Raw genomic sequence first — 16,121 nt, forward strand, 5'->3', positions numbered from 1 at the left:
CAATGTAAAGCAGTAAAGGCTCTTTGCTGATTGGGGCAGCAAGCACCGGCTGGGTGGAAAGCAGGGCTTTGAGCTCTGCAAATGCTGCATCAGCTTCAGGAGTCCACTCGAACTTATCAGACTTCTTCATCAGTCGGTAAAGAGGCAATGCCTTTTCACCGAGGCGAGAAATGAATCGACTTAAGGCGGCCAAACAACCTGTAAGCTTCTGGACATCGTGCACACGCACAGGGCGTTTCATTCGGAGAATGGCACCAACTTTCTCTGGGTTAGCGTCGATCCCCCGTTCGGAAACGAGGAAGCCGAGTAATTTTCCGCCCGGAACTCCGAATGTGCACTTTGATGGATTAAGCTTGATATCATACCTTCTGAGGTTGGCAAAAGTTTCAGCAAGGTCAGCCAACAGGTCGGAACCTTTACGTGACTTGACCACAATGTCATCCATGTATGCTTCCACATTCCGACTGATTTGAGTGAGTAAACACTTCTGAATCATCCTCATGAATGTGGCTCCAGCATTCTTCAGGCCGAATGGCATGGTGACATAACAGAAGCACCCAAATGGAGTGATGAAAGCTGTTTTTATCTCATCGGGTCCATACAGTCGGATCTGATGATACCCGGAATAAGCGTCCAAAAAGGACAAGCGCTCACACCCTGCAGTCGAGTCGACTATTTGATCGATGCGGGGGAGAGGAAAGTGATCTTTCGGGCAGGCCCGATTGATATGCTTGAAGTCAATGCACATGCGAAGTGAGTCGTCCTTCTTGGGGACCATGACAACATTGGCTAGCCACTCGGAGTGGTAAATCTCTCGGATAAACTCAGCTGCTAGGAGCCGAGCCACTTCTTCACCGATTGCTTTTCTCTTCTGTACGGCGGACCGTCGAAGATGTTCTTTAACTGGTTTCACTTTTGGGTCGACTCGCAAACGGTGCTCAGCCAGCCCCCTGGGAACACCCGGCATGTCAGAAGGTTTCCATGCAAAGATGTCCCAGTTCTCACGGAGGAACTGGATGAGCGCTTCTTCCTATTTGGAGTCGAGTGTTGTCGAAATGTGAGTCGGAGCAGCATTGGGATCGGTCGGGTGAATATGAATCGGCTTCGTTTCACCAGACGACTGAAATGCTGAATCCGTGGCAGGCTTCTTAGCTCGCAACAAATCACTCGGATCTGCATTTTTTTGATACTCCTGCAATTCCACTACTGCCATTTGCGCATCGGCGATCTTTGAGCCCTTCTGGAAGCACTCTTCTGCCTTCTTCCGATTGCCAGTGATAGTGATCACTCCTTTAGGACCAGGCATCTTCAATTTGAGGTAAACGTAACATGGTCGAGCCATGAAACGTGCATAAGCCGGCCTGCCCAGAATAGCATGATAAGCACTCTGGAAATCCACGACTTCAAACGTCAACTTTTCTTTGCGGTAATTCTTGGAATCACCGAAAACCACATCGAGGGCGATCTGGCCGAGTGACTCAGCCTTCTTGCCAGGAATAACTCCATGGAAACTCATATTGCTTTCACTGAGTCTGGACATCGGAATGCCCATTCCTTTCAAGGTCTCCGCATACAGTATATTAAGGCCACTGCCACCATCCATCATAACCTTAGTCAACCGAGTGCCTTCGACGACTGGGTCGACCACCAACGCTTGCCTCCCATGGGTGGCTATGTGTGTCGGGTGATCAGACTGGTCGAATGTAATGGCAGTCTGAGACCACTTCAAATAACTGGGCGTCGCCGGAGCGACCATGTTCACTTCTCTGTTGATGACTTTCAGTCGACTCTTGCTCTCAACATCAGCAAAAATCATCAGAGTGGAATTGACGTGGGGGTAACCATCATCGTCCTCTTCCTTATCCTCAACTTTGTCCGATTCTTTCTCCTTCTCTTTGGGCTGTTTCTCTCGGAACTGCTGGATTAGGAGCCGACATTGTCGAGTGGTATGTTTCGGGTAAATGAGATTACCCTCCTCATCTTTTTTGGTGTGAATGTGGCATGGTAAATCCAACACATCATTTCCATCTTGATCTTTTACTTTCTTGGGGTTCCATGGCCCTTTGGGCTTCCCCTTGAACTTTCCTTGAGTCACGGCTAAGGCTTCTCCGGGAGCAGCTGGCTCGGCTTTGCGCTTCTGCTTCCGACTGGAGTTCCCTCCCCCGGTTTCGTGGGCGACTGTTTTGTGCTTGCCACTCCGGAGCCGATCCTCCTCTTCACCATTAGCATACTTGGTGGCAATTTCCATCATTCGACTCAGAGACATATCTCCGGTCCGACCGAACTTCAGATTCAATTCTCGATACTTGACGCCTTCCTTGAAGGCACAAACTGCTTGGTGATCAGACACATTCTCCACCGTGTGGTGCAACGTGATCCATCTCTGGATATAATCTCTCAAAGTTTCATTCGACTTCTGCACACAAGACTGTAGCTCTGTTAGCCCTGCTGGCCGTTTGCATGTACCTTCAAATGTTCTGACAAACACTCGGGCAAGCTCTTCCCAGCTATAAATACTGCCAGGTGCTAACTGATTCAACCACGCTCTGGCCGAGCCCTCTAACATCAGAGGAAGGTGCTTCATGGCCACTTCATCATTGCCACCACCAATCTGCACAGCCACTCGGTAGTCCTCAAGCCAAGTGTCAGGCTTGGACTCACCAGTGAACTTGCTGACTCCAGTCGCCAACCTGAAGTTGGGAGGAATCACTGCTGCTCTGATGGCTCTGCTGAAACACTCGGGACCTGAAACATGCACCCTGCTGCCGGTCGGGTAATCTCTATCGTGGCCATCTCTGTGTGCTCTGTTCCTGTCAACCAGACCTTGAACGAGAATGGATCTCGCGTCAAAGCCCGGCTCCCGGGGGTCGACTGGAATCCTTCGCCCACCACTGTGAGGGCGTCTGTCATCGTGTTGCCGAGGCGCGTATGACCCACTCCTTGGGGGAGGCGTGGGTACTCGACGACGATCATACTGCTCACGGTTTCTGTACTGATCCTGTCGATCTCCACGTCCCTCACGCCTTGGAGGTGATCTTGGGCTGTGAGCCGACTGAACTGTGTCTGCCATTACAGATCTACTATGAATCCTATTCCGAGACTGTGACACTGCTGTGTTCTGCTCCCCCGCCGCCCGGAGCAAAGCCCGGATCTGCATCAAACCTCTACCAGCCTCCGACTGGGAAGGCTGAATCGACTCTGCTATTCGGGCAGCAGCTGTGAGATTCTGGATCGGAGTTCGATATACCTGGGTTGGAGGCGGAAAAAGTTGTCGTCGACTGGATTCAGGAACTCGCTGCCGAGCACGCTCGTCGAGTGCGTGCTGGAGATTCTCCAGTCGAGTGCGCTCAGCCAAGTTGGCCAGGCGCGCCTCCTCCAAGGCCCGGGCCTCGGGGGTTTCTCCAACGATAGGAGTGTGAAGTGCATCCATGTTACGGCGGCGAAGCTCTTCCCTCTGCTGTGAAGAGAGGGGCTCGGGGCGGTACTCCTCGTGGAAACGCGACGGATCGCCTCCGCCATCACCACCGTCGTCGCGGGGGAAGCCAGGAGGACTGCGTGGTCCGTTGACCATCAGGACTTCCGCCGCGGGGTCACTGCTGTCGCACTCGGATGCGGTCTCAACGGAGCCAGTCGAACAGGCCGTAGAGAGTTTCGTCGGGCTCGATTGCCGCGACTTGGGGGGTGGCCGACTGGCGAGCCACCGCGTGCCTCACCCACCGCTGGAGCCTCGACCGACCGGAACGCTTGTGCCGGTGAGCAGCAGGGAGTGAAGACGCCACAGGAGCCGGCCGATACTGGGTCGACGGTTGCCGCAGGAGGACACCGCGGACGCACGCGCGAAAGTGCGTTGCCCTGCGGATGGGGAGCACCTCGACGTCGAGTGGAGCTTCTTGGAGCCAAGCGGAGTCGTCGGCGACGAACACGAGCGCGCCGAGACGGATCTCGCGGCCCTCGGCCAATCCTCCGCCTGAAACCATGCTGATGGGGATCGGAAAAATTGCAACTTCTCCAACAAGTCGCTAAGACACCTGCCCCACGGTGGGCGCCAACTGTCGTGGTTCTAAGTCTGACAGTAGAATGGGGGGTAGGGATGTAGAGGCAAGATCCTAGCTATGGAGAAGTTGTACGCACAAGTTTTACGAGTTCAGGCCCTTCTCGGAGGAAGTAACAGCCCTACGTCTCGGAGCCCGGAGGCGGTCGACTGGATTATATGCGTGTGTGTTACAGGGGGTGCGAACCCTTGTCCCAGAGGAGGGGGTGGCTTATATAGAGTGCGCCAGGACCCCAGCTCCCCTCCGTTACACAGGGTTCAATGTTCATAAAGAAGGAGCGTTACAGGTAACGTTCGTAGTAAAGTGCTATAAATGACTATTAAGTCTAAGGGTAAATGCCCGACCGTTGCTGCGCGGAGTGGCTTTAGGTCTTCTGCACGTCGAGTGGTTTAGTGGTCGAGTGACCTAAATAAGGGGGGGGTCTCCGAGTGAATGGTAGGTCGAGTGGATTGCACTCGACACCTTTGTTGGGTCCCCTCTATTTACTCTTGAACCTCTTTGCTTCTAGGACAAGGACCTTAGGTAGGACGTATAGGTCAGGCCTATTACCCTACCCCAGGTCTATGTCCTCATCACAAGCTATTGCCTGAATTTGATGATGAGGCCTTAGAGCCCACACAGCCGAAAAACAAAACGGCCGACCGGTCGGATCAACCACCTCATGGCCGCGATAGAGCGGCTAACAAGGCCGCACATAAGTCAGGACACGACTCACGTGAGGACTTGCATCAGAAGACCGGCATGACCAGATCCATCTATGGATCAAGGAAACGCGCTCTAGCGCACAACCAAAACCAAACACTACAACTGTCAGAACGCCATGACACATCCAAATACAGGGGTGTCGCACACCCCCTATGTTTCACCGATGAGGTGTTGGACCACGAATTTCCGGAAGGATTCAAACCCGTGAACATAGAGGCGTACGACGGAACCACAGACCCTGGGGTCTGGATTGAGGACTTTATCCTCCATATCCATATGGCTCGCAGAGACGATCTCCACGCCATCAAGTACTTGCCCCTCAAGCTGAAAGGACTAGCTCGGCACTGGCTGAAGAGCCTCCCCAAAAACTCAATTGGAAGTTGGGAGGAGCTTGAGGATGCTTTTAGGGCTAATTTTCAAGGGACCTATGTCCGACCTCCGGATGTAGACGATTTAAGTCACATAATTCAACAGCCTAGAGAGTCAGCCCGAAAGCTTTGGAACAGATTTCTCACTAAGAAGAACCAAATCGTCGACTGCTCGGACGCCGAAGCCTTAGCAGCTTTCAAACACAGCGTCCGAGACGAATGGCTCGCCAGACACCTCGGCCAAGAAAAACCGAGAACAATGGCAGCTCTGACAAGCCTCATGACCCGCTTTTGCACGGGCGAAGATAGCTGGCTAGCCCGTAGTAGCACCAGCGACCCAAGCACATCCGAAGTCAGGGATGGCAATGGAAAACCATGACGTAGTAAAAGCAAGCTTCGAAATAACGAAGACAGCCGAGACAACACGACGGTAAACGCCGGATTCAGGGGCTCTCGACCGGGTCAGCGGAAAAATCCTTTCAAAGGCAGTAGAGATGGACCGTCCAGCCAAAACAAGATTCTAGACAAATTATGTCAGATTCATGGCACCCCCGATAAACCTGCAAATCACACCCACAGAGAATGCTGGGTCTTCAAGCAGGCCGGTAAGCTAAACGCCGAACACAAGGGGAGGGAGACACCAAGCGAAGACGAGGACGAGCCTCGCCAGCAAAGCACTGGGGGACAGAAAAATTCCCACCAGAGGTCAAAACAGTGAACATGATTCACATGACGAAGAGGAGAAGCAAACATGCACTCCGAGACACACGCGCCGTAGAGCCCGTCACCCCTAAGTTCAACCCCTGGTCGGCCTGCCCGATCACTTTTGATCGCAGGGGTCACCTGACAAGTATCCGGCACGGAGGATTGGCTGCCCTGATGTTAGACCCAACAATAAACGGATGCCATCTCACACGAGTCCTTATGGACGGCGGCAGTAGTCTTAATCTGATATATCAGGACACAGTCCGCAAAATGGGGATAGACCCAACAAGAATCGGCCACAGTAATACTACCTTTAAGGGAGTAATACCAGGCCCAGAGGCCCGCTGCACGGGCTCTCTAGTACTAGAGGTTGTATTCGGTTCTCCCGACAACTTCCGAAGCGAAAAGTTAACCTTCGACATCGCTCCATTCTGAAGTGGCTATCAAGCACTACTCGGAAGAGCAGCTTTTGCTCGTTTTAATGCAATACAGCATTACGCTTCTCTTAAGCTTAAGATGCCCGGTCCACGTGGCATCATCACAATTAGCGGAAATATCGAGCGTTCCTTATGCGCGGAAGAACGTGCAGCGGCTTTAGCAGCCGAACACTAAACGGCCTCTCCAACCAGAATAAATGATCGGTCGTCAAGACCGCGGACACGGCTAGATGAGTCCGGCACATCACTAGCTGTAACAGCTTAGATATACCTAAGATTGGTTCAATGGATTTACCCTCATAGGCGGTACCAGGGGCTTCCCGCATGTAAAAGGACTACAGTTCGGCTCGACCTTACTTATCTTGATTTATAATGGTTTATTGAGAATAACCAATATTTTCGCACGACAACTTTCACCTAAGTTCTTATCTTTTACAGATGGTAATCGTGCTACACCCTTCCAGGATACGGCACAACAGAGACACAGGCGCAGACGTGCAGCAGGGCCCCGCTCAAAGGCTTCTTTCTAGATTAAGACCCTACGTAAACCTTTTTTACTGTCTCTGTTGCTTCACATCCTCCGGATACTCAGCATAACCGAGAGCGATGCTGACGTTATTGGCATTTCACCACGTCAGAACGATGCACGTACCTGGACACTCAGGGATCATCATCAAGGGCATTATTCAGCCCGACATATGTTGTAAAGACCGAATACCTTAGGGAGTGTTCGGCGTCGCGAGTTTGGCCTTATATGCATCAGCTCCGAATCATGTCTTTGGTCAAATGTTGGGTTTGCCCGGCTCCCGTGTTTTGCTACCTTACGTTCCACTCTATCGGCTAAGGTGGCACCGGGAGAACTATTGCGATTGTGCCCTGGTTCATCCGGATGAGCACCTCAGTAGAGAAAAGCCGTAACCTAACTGTCATGATAAAGCGCAAGACTGGTCAACCACTCGATGACTTAGCGGAATCTTCGGGATTCCTCCGCATTAACGAAGGGCCGTTTCCCGGTCATGTATGTACGTGCCCTGTATTCGGATGAGCGTGGAGGTACCAGGGGCTATATAGTAGTCCCACCGTCAAACTCTTATGGCTAAGTGAAAGTGTTAAAGCAATATAGTCCGATTGTCTCGTTCGCTGCGCTATCACCTCCTTAATGGACCAAGACGTTGGATCAAGTGTGAATACGCATTTTTTTTTTTGCGAACACTCCCGCATTATATGCGTGGGGGCGGAAGCCGACGACTACAAACTTTCAGGTTATATACATATATACACAAACGGCCGCACAGGAGGCATCATAATACTTTCAGGCAAAAGTATAAACACAGCCTTTATAATTTAATAAGCATTGTTCTTACAATTGAGATACATGTCACTAGAACATGATACGCTTCAAGCACTGAGCCTCTATTACACGAGCGCCTTCTAAGACTTCCTCAAAATAGTGCTCGGCTGATACCCGGCCTACCGTCGAACTCTGGGATGCAATAGTGGTGGCCTCCATCTCTGCCCAGTATGTCTTGACACGGGCAAGAGCCATCCGCGCACCCTCTATGCACGCCGACCTCTTCACAGCGTCGATATGCGGCACAGCACCAAGGAATTGTTGCACTAGGCCAAAATAACTATTCGGCCTCGGTCCCTCCGGCCAAAGGTGATCCACGACGGACCTCATAGCAAGTCCGGACAACCTATGGAGCTCGGCCCGCTCGGCCATTTGTTCATTTAACAGCAGCGGACGCGTCGGAGTGCGGAACTGTGACCAGAACAACCTTTCCACTACATGATCCTTCTGATCTTTGAAAAACTTGGTCGCATCAGCGGCACTCGCCGCTAAATCCAAGTACGCGTCTGCAGAACTCCATAATTTATCCAGAGGGGCATACTTCGGGTCTCCAAACCTCGTCCGCAACAAAAAGGGCTTCCCAGCCGCAATATCTCCGGCTTGACGGAGTTCTTCCTTCACCGCTCTGATTTGCGAGCGGGTTTCCTTGGCCGCTTCCATGGCCTCCTTCAGTTCCGCCGCCTTCGCTTGACTTTCCTTTTCAAGAAGCTCATACCGGTTGGCGGCATCTTTCAGCTCAATAGCCATCTTGGCTATTTTCTCTTTGCTCTGGCAATGGGCAGCCTGTTCGGCTCTTATCTCTTCGACCGCCTTTAGGGTGGCCGCATCACTCTTCCTGGCTTGTTCCTTGGCTCGGGCAAGTTCTGCCCGAAGGGTCTCCACGGCGACAGCTCCATCTGCAGTCACAGCACATTACAGATACTAGCATCATGCTCCTCTTAATATGTATTGATCCTAGGAGAATACGTACCATGTGCCTCGTCAAGCCGCTTGTTTACAAGCACGATGTCGGCATCTGCCGCTTCAGTTCGGCAAACTTACCAGTCCGGCTAGCCACCGGACCCGCAGCCACCTGCACATGAAAGCAGCACGGTTATTACTTGGGACTATGATCCTCTATTCGCCGTCTTTTTTTACAGCAACCAGAGTCTCAGGGGCTACTATCTGCATAGGCCACACCTAGCGTGTGCAGTATCGTCCAAAAAATATATATTACTTCACGTACCTCAAAGCCTTTCAGCAGACTCATAAAAGCTTCATGCAACCTGCTTTCGGCGGATGAAATCCTCTCAACCACCGTGCCCATTAGCGCACGATGCGTTTCTGAGATAGCCATTTGCTCCAGAAGATTCATCAGTGCGTCTGATCACACACCGGACGGTTCCGGACTCTTTCTGTTGCTCTCCTTAGGAGCCGAATACCCCGTACTTCGGTTGGCCGAAGGTTTACCTTCTGGCCTTGGCGGGTCAGGAGAAATCCTCCATGACGACACCTCAGGGTCGCTCGCTTCACGAGGCAGGGAGGCACGGGGAGGTGTTTCGCTCTCCATCATCTCCAAAAGAAGATCCCCCGAAGACGAACTCTGTCGAGAAGGGCTACGATCCGAACTACAAGATACACGCCTCGGTTATCATTCTCGGAAATAAAGCAGGATATATTTACTATAAAGTACTTTCGTTTACTTATAGCTCGGTAGAGGGCTGGTCCCCTTGCGGGTACTGTGCGGTAAGGATGCCCTCCGGGGTAGGACCCTCCGACAAAGGATTCTTCCCTCGCTTGGAAACCATTACTTCCAAGCCTTCAGAGGCGGTCCTCTTCCTTCCCTGGGGAGAGGGAATTTTAGATTCTTCCCCCCAGTTATCCTCCTTCGTGGAGGCACTAATTCCCCGGTTTGGATGAATAGTGAGTGAGGCTCGCTCTCGGCTTCGTTCTTCCTCCCTTTACCTCCCCCTGATGGCGCTTGATAAGGCGCAAGCTCAAGCATCCTGGCTAGTACAGGATCCGGTGAGCCCTCGGGAAGGGGGGCCGGACACCTGATCATCTTCGCCTTTTTTATCCAGTCCTGGTTAAAAGGCGACTTTTCAGAATGATGTTGTGATAAATTAAAAGACAACGTGTTCGGCCGCGGAATTACTTACTTGAGTGTCTGGACGATTGCAGTTCAGACCCGCATCCTCGGAGGTGTCCGGACGCTCTATTTGTCATCCGAAGAATGATCTGTACATCTCTTCGAGCGTCACGCCGAAGAAGTGCTGAATAGTTCGCGGTCCTTCCGGGTTGAACTCCCACATACGGAGAGGTCGACGTTTGCAGGGCAGGGCTCGACGAACTAGCATAACTTGCATTACCTTAACAAGGCCGACATCTCTCTCGAGGAGATCTCGGATGCGGCTCTGCAATGTCGGCACATCATTTACTGGCCCCCAGTCCAGCCCCTTGTTGGCCCATGCGCTAGTTGTGGCGGGGGGCCCGAGCGGAAGGCAGGGGCGGCTACCCACTTAGTACCCCGGGGAGCTGTGATATAAAACCACTCCCATTGCCATAAACTGGACACCTCCAGGAAGGAACCCTTTGGCCATGGAACATCAGCGCCTTTGCTTATTACGGCACCTCCGCACTCTGTGTGTCGCCCCTCAATCACCTTCGGCTTCACACTCAAGGTCTTGAGCCATAAGCCGGAGTGTGGGGTAATGTGGAGGAAGGCTTCACACACGACGATGAACGACGAGATGTGAAGGATGGAATCCGGAGCCAGATCATGGAAATCGAGCCCGTAGTAGAACATGAGCCCTCTGACAAAGGGATCTAGACTGAAACCTAGCCCTCGGAGGAAGTGGGAGACAAATACGACACTCTCGCCAGGTTCAGGAGTGGGAATGACCTGCCCTCGAGCAGGCAGCCTGTGCGAGATTTCGCCGGTCAAATACCTAGCTTCTCTTAGCTTCTTGATGTCCTCCTCTGTGATGGAGGAGGGCATCCACCGACCTTGAAGGTTGGATCCGGACATGATTGTAGGTCCGAAGCGCCTAACCTGAGCCTTGGGTGTTGGAACTCGAGGTGGGGGAAGGATTCGATTGAGCGCGAGAAGAAGGGGACAGGCCTAGGCCTCTTTATAAAGGGGATGAATATCAAGCATCCTCCGCGTGGCCGTTTGGGACTTGCCTAAAATCGAGGAGTCATACCAACAGGCTCGATGGGGTTACCCAAACCCGTATTGATGAGAATCCCGTGAAAAAAGGGACACGGTCTCTGCTTCGACAGGACGTGCCAATAAAAACCGCCTCGCAACGCGTGCAATGGCAGGCTCAGAAAAACGGTTCATCATGACCAGTCCACGGCAGTACGTCACATTATGAAAAGCTGTCGGCATATTAGATTTGTGGAAATATTATTCTCTCTACGGTGGTATGTGGAATTTGTTTTGCAGAGCCGGACACTACCCTTGTGTTCAAAATCTTCTATGGAGTATTCGGAGGAGGAACCCGCCTTGCAATGCCGAAGACAATCTGCGCGCCGGACTCATCGTCATTGAAGCCCGGTTCAGGGGCTATTGAGGGAGTTCTGGATTAGGGGGTCCTCGGACAGCCGGACTATATCCTTTGGCCGGACTGTTGGACTATGAAGATACAGGATTGAAGACTTCGTCCCATGTCCGGGTGGGACTTTCCTTGGCATGGAAGGCAAGCTTGGCAATACGGATATGTAGATCTCCTCCCTTGTAACTGACTCTGTGTAACCCTAGCCCCCTCCGGTGTCTATATAAACCGGAGGGTTTAGTCCGTAGGACAACAACAATCATACCATAGGCTAGCTTCTAGGGTTTAGCCTCTACGATCTCGTGGTAGATCAACTCTTGTAATACTCATATCATCAAGATCAATCAAGCAGGAAGTAGGGTATTACCTCCATCGAGAGGGCCCGAATCTGGGTAAACATTGTGTCCCCCGCCTCCTGTTACCATCCGCCTTAAACGCACAGTTCGGGACCCCCTACCCGAGATCCGCCAGTTTTGACACCGACAGGCTTGATTAGTGAATGAATGATTGTAGAGGCTTTTTGTTGATGAATCCAACATCTTTGGTTGATCCGGGACCCGCAACAGGGTTTATCTCTGCCAAACTCTCTCCTCAAGGTACTTACTTCTGAGTCTTATGCAACCCGCAATACTCTTCCGTAGTATTTGTGTTCTTATTGACTAAAGCAAGTTCGAAGCCTTTGCACTTCCGTTCACCTTTTTTTTCGTAGCCTCTACGGTACCAAGCATTTCCCACTCTCACACTGAGACTTGGTGCACACTTCGCAGGTACATCCAAAACCCATGGGAGGACTTTCTCTCGTTATCCTACACATAAAAACACCCCGTTTGAACAAAATAGCCACCATACCTACCTACATGGCATTTTCATAGCCATTCTGAGCATATCGCCATGCCATATTACATTACATGATTAGAGCCATGTTTTCATCTGCCTTGCATGATTATAGTATGGCTAGCTCGATATTTTCATGGCTTGTCTCTTTTTGATATCTATGCTACGCCGGATCATTGCACAAGCTAGTACACCGCCGAAGGTATTCATCATAGAGTTTCTCTCATGTTTCGGTTTTGACTTATGATTACATTCAGTTGAAGTGAGTCATTGTAAGGTGTTGCTCCTACCAAAAAGAGAGAGAGACAAAAGATGCACCACGGAGGTGCCACAGAAAAGAGAAAAAAAAAAGGAAAAAGGAAAAAGGAAGAGGGAAGGATCAACACCATTATTCTTTTAGTATACACTCATGCTTCAAATTAGCATCACTTCATGCATTGTCAAGTAGAAGTTTCATGAGCTTCATGTTTCATACTAGTTGGGAACCTACAGTATAGAACTTTGCTTATATATTTCAATGACGAGCATCCTCAAAAGCTCGAGATCTTTATAAGAAAACAAGTTGGATGCACCCCCACTTAGTCCTTTGGAGAGCTTTCACATATTCATAGCTCTATGTGCATCCTAGTTGCATGGTGATCCCTACTCCTTGCTTGACATCAATCATAAGGCCTTCTCCATAGCCTAGTGGATAGTTGCGTTGATGCAAAACTTTCTTTGTTTTTGACTTCTCAAAACCCCAACCATTTTTTGTTTTTCCCTTAGGTGCGAGGCATAGGCTTGCGCTCAGTGTTGCATAGGTAGTTGAGTGGTTGAATAACGCAGACAGTCGATCTTGCTATTGTACCTGGTAAGCCTCGGGTTGGTGTTTTTGAAGCAATCGCTAATGCTTGATTTCTTTTGTCTATGATAGTTATTGTTGTGTTCCTAAGATAATATTGACCATCTCTCTAAACCTTTGGCAATGGGAATTTGGGCTCCACAAAAATATTTTCCTCTATCTTGACCTCCATGGCAATGGAACTAAGAGGATAACTTGTATTACCCCCTTGCTGGTTAACTTTTGCATGCTTGCACGATGAACATGGATATCACTTTTGGGGTTTGGTTCAATGTATGCTTTAGAGTTGGTAGGATGAGCTTTTGGTAGTCAACCTTCTTACTCGAGAACAATCAAGGTTTAAGTGTGGGGAGGTGATGGCTCTATATTTTACGCATTTTTAGAGCTTATTTGTTGCATGTTCTCTTCATATATTATGTCCCATGGAACCAAATAGTTGTCCATTATGCATGATTACCGATATTTATACTTTTCCTTGTGAGCATTGCACATATAGTATTTTATTTTGTTTTTATTAGTTTTCTTTCTTTTCTTGTGTCTAGAGGTATTTTGGAGCAACCGGACCAATCACGATGAAAGGACCAAGGATGCGTTCAATACAGAGTCACCCATGGGCCAAACTTAGCCATTCCAGAGGTCAGAAAAAAGTGATTGTTTCCCAAAGTGCTCCAAATCAATATCTAAGACCAGGAATGGATCGACGTCATTCATACAAAACGAATGAGCCCAAGAACGTCAAATTTTGAGTTCATACAAAGAAATGGAGGTCGTTTTACCAGAGAAGGTCAGAATAAAAGACGGTGTTTCATGCCACCGTGGAAGCTCGTTTCGCTGGTCGTATGACGTGCACACATCTTCGAAAGCTGCCTCTCCAGACGGGATTCTTAACCGATTTCGTCCCCATTCGATCCCATGAGATCCTTGGCTCGTAAAGAAGGAATTCAAAGAGGATAAGGCTCATCCAGAGCCCTTGGATGTAGCCCATCAAAGGAGGAGGCTAGGGAGGCACCTTATATATCATCTACAACCCTAGCCGTTGTCTAGACCATGCCATTTATCAAGAACACATCCATCTCCATCTCCATTGCTGCTCCATCACCACCATAGAGGAAGGGATAAGATCAAGGGAAGAAGAGAGGGATCCACCATCGCGAGCACCGGCCTTGGGGCCGGTGCCATCTCCACCGCATCGGCACCTCCATCGGCGCCGCCCCCGTCATCACCACCGGCGCCGCAATGCCTTCTTCCTTCACCGACTCTAGGTCGGCTTGTAACTTAACTCTCTCCTTTATGTTTGAGTATATGTATTTCTTCTGAAGGATACAGATGAACTACTTTATGATTAGAATCATTATGATTCCTAAGTGATCCAATATGCTCTTGTTCATGTTCAAGTTAGTATTCTCGCGAGTGTTGAGAGGAGGTCTCACTCGCACTTTTGCCGTGATTGGCTGTGGAGGAACTACTGTCGTTGTACGGGTTAGGATGATGAGGGAATTTGAGGTGATACTAAAACCTCACTTCCTTAATTGACTGTTTGTGATAACCGGCAGGGGAAGCAACGGTTGGTGGCATATGTAGCATGAAGTCTACTTTAGAGTAGAACATGTCTGTACCGAGGAGCAGCCACTTATGCATATGAAGGGTGGATAGAGGATACGAAAGAGAGCGTTTGCTCTGCACTACTTGCACGGGTCATATTTGTGGTGATGACTCCGGAGTCCTAGAGAACACTTTGCTAGTCAAGCACCTTCATTACTAACGTAGTATATTTTTATTACTGTTTACCTTCTTATTCGTAATTTAGTTAAACACCATTTTTATCTAGTTTCCCTAGCAAGTTATAGAGTATACTATTTCCAAACTCCGGTTTGGGTGCGTACGTAGCCGCATGAAGTGACAACGTAGTTGTGGGGTCTGTGATGCCTTCCAATCAACTCCTTGTGGGTTCAACACTTATCACGAAAGTGCTACAACAGCCCTGTGCACTTGCAGGACATCAGATGTTTACTTTTTCATACATGCTCTACATTTTTTGTATACAACTAAAAGAATGTTTTCACATTTTTTAAATACATATATAACATTTTTTACAAAACACATTTGTTTAAAATACACATTGGAAATTTTTCTAAATAACAGAACATTTTTTCTGAACTATGCACTTTCTACATTGTACAAACGTTTTTCTGAAAATGTCACGAACACATTTTAACATTTTTGAAACAAATTAACATTTTTTAAATGTAACAAAAAATTTCAATGTATGAATCATTTTTGAGTTACACGTACATTCTTTTACAATGTATAACATTTTTTTAAATGTCACGTGCATTATTCTAAAACATTTTTCGTGTACATGATTAAGATTTTTCATACACAAGAATAAAGTTCATGTAAAGTATGTAATTTCATGTAAAATTACGTATATATAAAAAAGGAAAACTAATATGTGAATAAAAAAGGAAGAAAAAAATTACACAAACTAAACATGATGGTAAGCCATGGTAGGACTCGCCAATCCCTATTTGGCACTGCAAGCGCCGGCTCAGGGCATTTTCGTAGTGGGCTGGCCCATATACATTCTGTCTTTTTTCTTTGTTTTTTCATCTTTTTCGTTTTTTTCTTTTCCGGTTTCCATTTTTGTTTTGTTTTCTTTTATGTTTTCACTGAACAATTTTCAAATTTGTGGATTTTCCCCCAAATTCATGAACTTCTTAAAAAACTTTTAAAATAAATCGTGAAACATGAACTTTTATGTCAGGATTTTCTTTTCAAATTCACGTCTTTTTCAATTTTCATAATATATTTTTAAAAATTATGACCTTTTCAAATTTCACAAGCTTTTTTAATTCATGAACTTTTTTCACATATGTGAACTTTGTCATCATGAACTTTTCTAAAAGGTAATGAAAATTTTCCATTTCCACGAACTTTTTATAGTTTGTATAAACCTATTCAAATTCATCAACTTTTTTCAAGTTCATGAGTTTTTTTGCAATTTTTGCGAATCCCTTTTTAAAAACTTCTTTTTAATTTTTGTATGATTCATTAGTGAATTAATAATAATAACAATAAAAAGAACTAAAAGCAAAATTCTTAGTAAATCTGCACGTTCTACATTCATTGACCACCACAAACTAGAAGGAAATGCAAACGAAAAATAAAGCATTTTTCAGAGTTGATGACATCAAATTGAGAGATGAGAATACAAAATAATAATAAATCTGAGAATTACACAAAAGAACAAAAAAATTATTGGCTAATGGAATAGATCTAATTAATTACTCCA

Source organism: Triticum aestivum, chromosome 3D, assembly GCF_018294505.1.
Source record: "Triticum aestivum cultivar Chinese Spring chromosome 3D, IWGSC CS RefSeq v2.1, whole genome shotgun sequence".
Taxonomy (NCBI): domain Eukaryota; kingdom Viridiplantae; phylum Streptophyta; class Magnoliopsida; order Poales; family Poaceae; genus Triticum; species Triticum aestivum.